Below are 5,885 nucleotides of genomic sequence, written 5' to 3' on the forward strand. Positions count from 1 at the left end.
AAATGCAGGGATGCTAAGAGCCCTGGGAGGAAGCCAATTAGCAACTGATTATCTGGTCCTTCAGGCAGATGGGTCTGGGAGGCAGGCAAGACACTGATATTAGGAGCTAAGGCAAAGAAAAGAGTCTACTTTCAGGAACTAAGATAAAGAAAATTGAGCTTGTCTCCAATTTTTCATTATTACAGAAAGACTGGGGCTAGTATCCTCCTACACACATCTCTATATTTGAGCTACTGTTCTTCTTCTTCTCCTTTTTTTTTTCTTTTCATATCAAATTTAATCAGTACAGACCAAAACAGTCAATATCAGATAATTCTTAATATGAACAAATGGGGAAAAAGAAAAAAGTATATGTACATGGATAAACAGGGGAACTAGATGCATTTTAGCAAGGCATGTCAGGTGGTAGTTCTGGATGAAACTTGCACTGTGGTTTTCATTTCCACAGCTGTGTGCTGAGAGCCTGACCAGATGAGCTTGCAGACCAACCTGCTCTTGTGTTCGGGAGTTGGCCAAAGCCCGCTGTAAAGTTTGTACTGCTGATACTCATGGCAACCGTTTGCTGATTCATCTGCAAGAGGTTCCGCTGTGCCTGTGGAGCTCGTGGCAGGCCAAACTTACTCTGGGGAGCACCCATTTGCCACACCATTCCTCCTTAGGGGCCAACCACATTTGGAGGAAGTGGCATCATACATAAGCCCGCTGGGCACGTGTATGCCCACCCTCATGCTTGCACTCTGTCCCATTACATTTCCCGGGAGGCTGGGAACCGCGGGTGCAGGCATGGGCACACCCACCAATGGAAAGCCGTGAAGTGCAGTTGGTGCTTGTGAGGTCAATGGTGTATCTGTGGGTCCCATAAACACACCAGGAGTCCTCTGCTGCTGAATGTTTCCCGTGCCATACGGAGATAAGATGGAGTCTTGGAGAGTTTGTTTCTCTGGTACCTCTTCTGATCTTGTAGCTTGCTCAGTGAACAGGTACAGATCCAGGGGGCACCTGAGTGGCTCAATCTGTTAGACGTCTGACTTGTGATTTTGGCTCAGGTCACGGTCTCAGGGTTGTGGGATTGAGCCCCGTGTCAGGGCTCTGTGCTCAATGGGGAATCCGCTTGAGATTCTCTCTCTCTCTCCCTCTGCCCTTCCCCCCCAAATAAATAAATAGATCTTTTTTTTTAAAAGATTTTATTCATTTATTTGACAGAGAGAGACACAGCGAGAGAGGGAACACAAGTGAGGGAGAGGGAGAAGCAGGCTTCCCGCTGAGCAGGGAGCCCGATGTGGGGCTCGATCCCAGGACCCCGGGATCATGACCTGAGCCGAAGGCAGACGCTTAATGACTGAGCCACCCAGGCGCCCCTAAATAAATAGATCTTTAAAAAAAAAATCGTTGGTCTAAAGATGTCCAGATCATCATTCAGGGCTGGCGCCATGGCTGTGCTCCCATTGGTCACCGGGGCCTCAGCAGGGCCATCAAGTCCTAAAAGTTCAACAGTGGGCTCTGCAGCTTTTTTAGAGCTGGTAGTTTTGTTTAAGCTCCAACTGCTGATCTTCTTTCTTCTGCAGCTTTTCAGTTGTAAGAGGTTCTGCAGGCTTTTCTGGTTCCTTTTCTTTTTCTCTTCCTTTCCCCCCCAATTTTCTTTATTTGTGATAGCTATTGGACTTTTATCTTCTTTTCATATTTATTTCTTTTCTTTAAAGATTATATTTTATTTTTAAAGATTTTATTTATTTATCTTAGAGAGAGAGAGAAAGAGAGAGAGCGTGCAAGCGGAGGGGGGGGCAGACGGAGAGAGAAAATCTCAAGCAGACTGCATGCTGAGTATGGAGCCCGCTGTGGGGCTCCATCTCCCGACCCTGAGATCATGATCTGAGCCAAAACCAAGAGTTAGATGCCTAACCAACTGAGCCACCCACATGCCCCTAAAGATTTTATTTTTAAGTAATCTCTACAACCAATGTGGGGCTCAAACTCACAACCCCAAGATCAAGAGTTGCACGCTACACCCACTGAGCCAGATAGGTGCTCCTCATGTTTATCTCTGATGAAAATTTCACTGCTTGATCTGTCTGTGATCTTCAGAAGTTCTCTGGAAGATTGGCTTCATAGAGTAGTCTTGCTTTCATATTTCCCATATCTTGCATGCACTGTATCTGTTCTGGTGTCCACTGGTCTAGGTTGAACGACTTGACCGTGCATATATGAACTCCAAGATTTCTATGGATTCTAGCACATGTGATGCAAATAAACACACCAATATTCCAGGAAGCCCATCACGGACCTTTGGCCTTGCAATTCGAGTAATACCTCTCCTCCTCCCTCAGCAACTGGGGCAGGATGAGCTGCTGCTGCTCGTTCAGCTTCTGAGCCTTCTCCTGGCAGGAGCACATCACCATCTTGGTAGCGGGGCGGGGAGCCCGGGCCAGCTATGGGGGCAGCAGAGGCAGGCAGGAGCTGGGCAGGGTGAACACATCTGAAGCCACCAGGCCCACGGGCGGACTCTGAGCTACTATTATTTTCCATAAATTTTTAGAGGTAGAGTTGCAGGGCCAAAGAGATATGCTTCTATATTTTCTCCAGTAATGCTATAATTCTCATCCTTGGTAAGGGAGCCTGTTCCCCTCCATCTGAGAGGCTGGGTGCAGTGAGGAGGGTGTCCTGCATGCCTCCAGGTAAAGGTGGGGAGAAGCAGGGACCACTTAGTCCTTAGAGAGGACCACCCTTAGAGGGGATGAGGAAGGGTCTGCAAACGGGGGGTGGTGGCAACATGGAAGACGGGTTGCACACTCAGGGGGTCGACTCTACAAATAAATATGCTGAAAATAGCAAAAGGCACGTTTCTCACTCTCAGGGAGGGATGGATGGAAAAGGGTGAATGCTGTGGTGTTTAGACTGGAATTGGAGGTATTGATGTCAGTTTATGTTTTTCAGTATTGATAGATTAGATATAAAAATTAATGTGTGCATGTGTATGTGTATGTTTATATACATATATATTTACGTTTACACATCTATTCTCTGGTTCTGCTCACTGAGAGGGCCTGGGGGCAGCAACACCCCAGTAGTAATGAGCACAGTCAGTACCCAGATCTTGGTTTCTAAATACCATTCTCCACTAAAAGGAACCAGAGCTCCTTGGAAAATGGCCAATTCCAGGCTGGCCCAGGGAAACACACGATAAGCCTGGAATATCTTATTGTGCCAGAAGATAACAGAAATATTTAGGATGAGGGCATGTGAGGAGGATATAGGAGGCAGCTTGAAGTTCTCACTGGCCAAATCTCAGACAATTTCAACATCATACATAATGATAATGGAATATTATCCATTGATTTAAAAAAGAAATACCAAGTCCACACAGATATAAAATATGTACTTACAGTACAATTCCAGCTAATCAGTAAAAGAATGATAGAATTAGAATCACTACTCGGCAATCCTTAGAGCAATAGGTAATTCATCCAAGAATCATAAATGGATGCTAAAAGTAGTAAGAGTTTGATAAGAAATGGGATATTTACATAACCTCTAAAGGCCTCGTCACAAAATACATATTAATCCCAAAAGGAAATATAGTAATCACTAAATTCTACTCCTGAAAACAATATTACACTATACATTAACTAACTAGGATTCAAATAAAAATTTGGCAGGGGAGAAAAGGAAAGATAATAATTTTTCAGAGGAGGAACCTGGCAGGAACCACCTTCATAAAAGGAATAAAGTTGCCATCTTCAGTAATGGGGCAAATGGAAACATTGTGCTGCCCCCAAGGACATGATGAAGAGAACACATCCCCCTTTCTGCGGTATTCCTGCAAAAAATGTGTAACCCGAATTTATCATAAAGAAGCATTAGATAGGACTGCCTGGGTGGCGCAGTTGGTTGAGCATCTGATTCTTGATTTTGGCTCAGGTCATGATCTCAGGGTCCTGAGATTGAGCCCCATGGTGGGCTCTGCGTTCAGCAGGGAGTCTGCTCCCCCTATGTCCCTCCCCCTACGAGCATGGGCTCTCTCTCTCTCTCTCAAATGAATAAATAAGATCTTTAAAAAAAAAAAAAAAAGAGGGACGCCTGGGTGGCTCAGTCGTTAAGTGTCTGCCTTCGGCTCAGGTCATGATCCCCGGGTCCTGGGATCGAGTCCCACGTCGGGCTCCCTGCTCAGCGGGGAGTCTGCTTCTCCCTCTCCCTCTGCCTCAGGTCCCCTTGCTTGTGTTCTCTTTCTCTCTGTCAAATAAATAATAAATAAAAATCTTTAAAAAAAGAAAAGAAAAGAAATATTAGATCAATCCTAATTGAGAGAATCCTACAAAATAACTGGCCTGTAATCCTAAAAAAAAAAGTCAAGATCCTAAAAGTCAAGGGGAGATTGCGGAACCTTTGCGGACTGAGGATTAGTGGGCGGTAATGCCTTAGTACGCAGCTCCTAACAGGATGGCTGTGCTGTGGTGATGGAGGAGAGGTCCCCATTCGCGGGAAATGCACACTAATGGGTTTAGGGGAGCCTGAGCCTCAGGTCAGCAACTCACTGGCAAATGGTTCAGGACAAAAAGTTCTTTGTATTATTGCAAAATTTTTCTGGAAGGTGTTTTGTCATTAAAAATGCCACATGTGGGGGCACCCGGGTGGCTTGGTTGGTTGAGCAACCAGCTCTTGGTTTTGCCTCGGGTCTTGATCTTGGGGTCCTGGGATCAAGACCCACGTCCCCCACGCTCAGCATGGAGTCTGCTTGTCCCTCTCCCTGCTCCTCCTGCTCCCCCCCACAACAAATAAACAAAATCTTTAAAAAAAGAAAAGAAAATGCCACGTGTGCCCAGGAGTCTATTAAGAATTATCTCATTTAATCCTCACAGCAACTGGCTAAGGATGGTTACCCCCACTTGACCGATGACAGAGATGATGGCCGCAGCTCAAACAGGCAGCTGGGGCAGCAGGGGGTTCAGCCAGGGCTGTGCTGTCCTCTGAGGTCCTCCAAGAGCCGGGCTTTGCAGGGGGAGCGGGTGGGAGCTGAACTCCCTCCTCTGAGCTGCAACCATGCCGAAGCCTGGGAGTGCCCACAGACCCACGCTGTCGGGGAGGGCCGTCCTCCTTTCACACAGGGACCGCATGGGGGATGGGATCAGGCCTGGCCAGAGGCCCCTGTGTGTCCATGCTGGGCCCAGGCCCTGCCCCGGCACCATGGGGCTGAAGGCCTGGTGCTTGGCAGGGAGGAGTGGGGAGGAGGGCAGACTGTGGGCGACCCCTCGCTCCTCACTCGGGGCCTGGCAGAGGGGACATGGTGGAGGGTGTGACAGTCGGGGTGACAAAATGGCAGCGACGTGAAGGGGGCCTCAGGTACACAGCGGGGTGTGATTGGCTGGAGGTAACAGTAAGCGCATCTGTGTCCAAGGTTTCCTGAGCCTAACTGGAAGGAGGCTCTCACCGGACTGGGCCTGATCCTAATGATGGCCCGAAGAAAGGTCCTGGCCAGAGACAAGACACTAGGAAAAAACAAGAAAGTGCGTTTTGACATGAAAAAAAAAAAATCTACATATATATTATAATAGGAGGAATGAATGTTGACTGTTGAAAAACATTTTAAACTGAAAAGAAAAAGAACGGCCTCCTCTCCTCCCACCTTATTCTACCCCCAGAGAGAACCGCCATTAACTTCCAAATCAGCTGCAGAAAGAGACACAGTCGCCCCTCCCTCAAACCCTGCTCCACTCCCCAGCCCGTGGGTCACAGGCTGGCTGCAGGGGCCCCTGGATAACCTCAGCCCGTTCCCTGGTCATCAACTCCATGAGGGGGATATATGTCCCTATTCTGCAGACGAGGAAGCTGAGGTCAGAGGAGGGAAGGGACTTGTCCAAGGTCACACATCTGAGTCCTTGCTCTTGGTGCAG

At 47.6% G+C, this 5,885-nt stretch overlaps 1 pseudogene; it reads right to left on the reverse strand.

Moving 5' to 3' along the window:
• Nucleotides 1–436: 436 nt before the first annotated feature.
• On the reverse strand, nt 437–2,396 carry LOC114210908 (stromal membrane-associated protein 1-like; annotated as a pseudogene).
• Nucleotides 2,397–5,885: the final 3,489 nt, after the last annotated feature.

Source organism: Eumetopias jubatus, unplaced genomic scaffold (assembly GCF_037043125.1).
Source record: "Eumetopias jubatus isolate StellerSeaLion01/CBP00866 unplaced genomic scaffold, mEumJub1_p1.0 scaffold_3, whole genome shotgun sequence".
Classification (NCBI taxonomy): domain Eukaryota; kingdom Metazoa; phylum Chordata; class Mammalia; order Carnivora; family Otariidae; genus Eumetopias; species Eumetopias jubatus.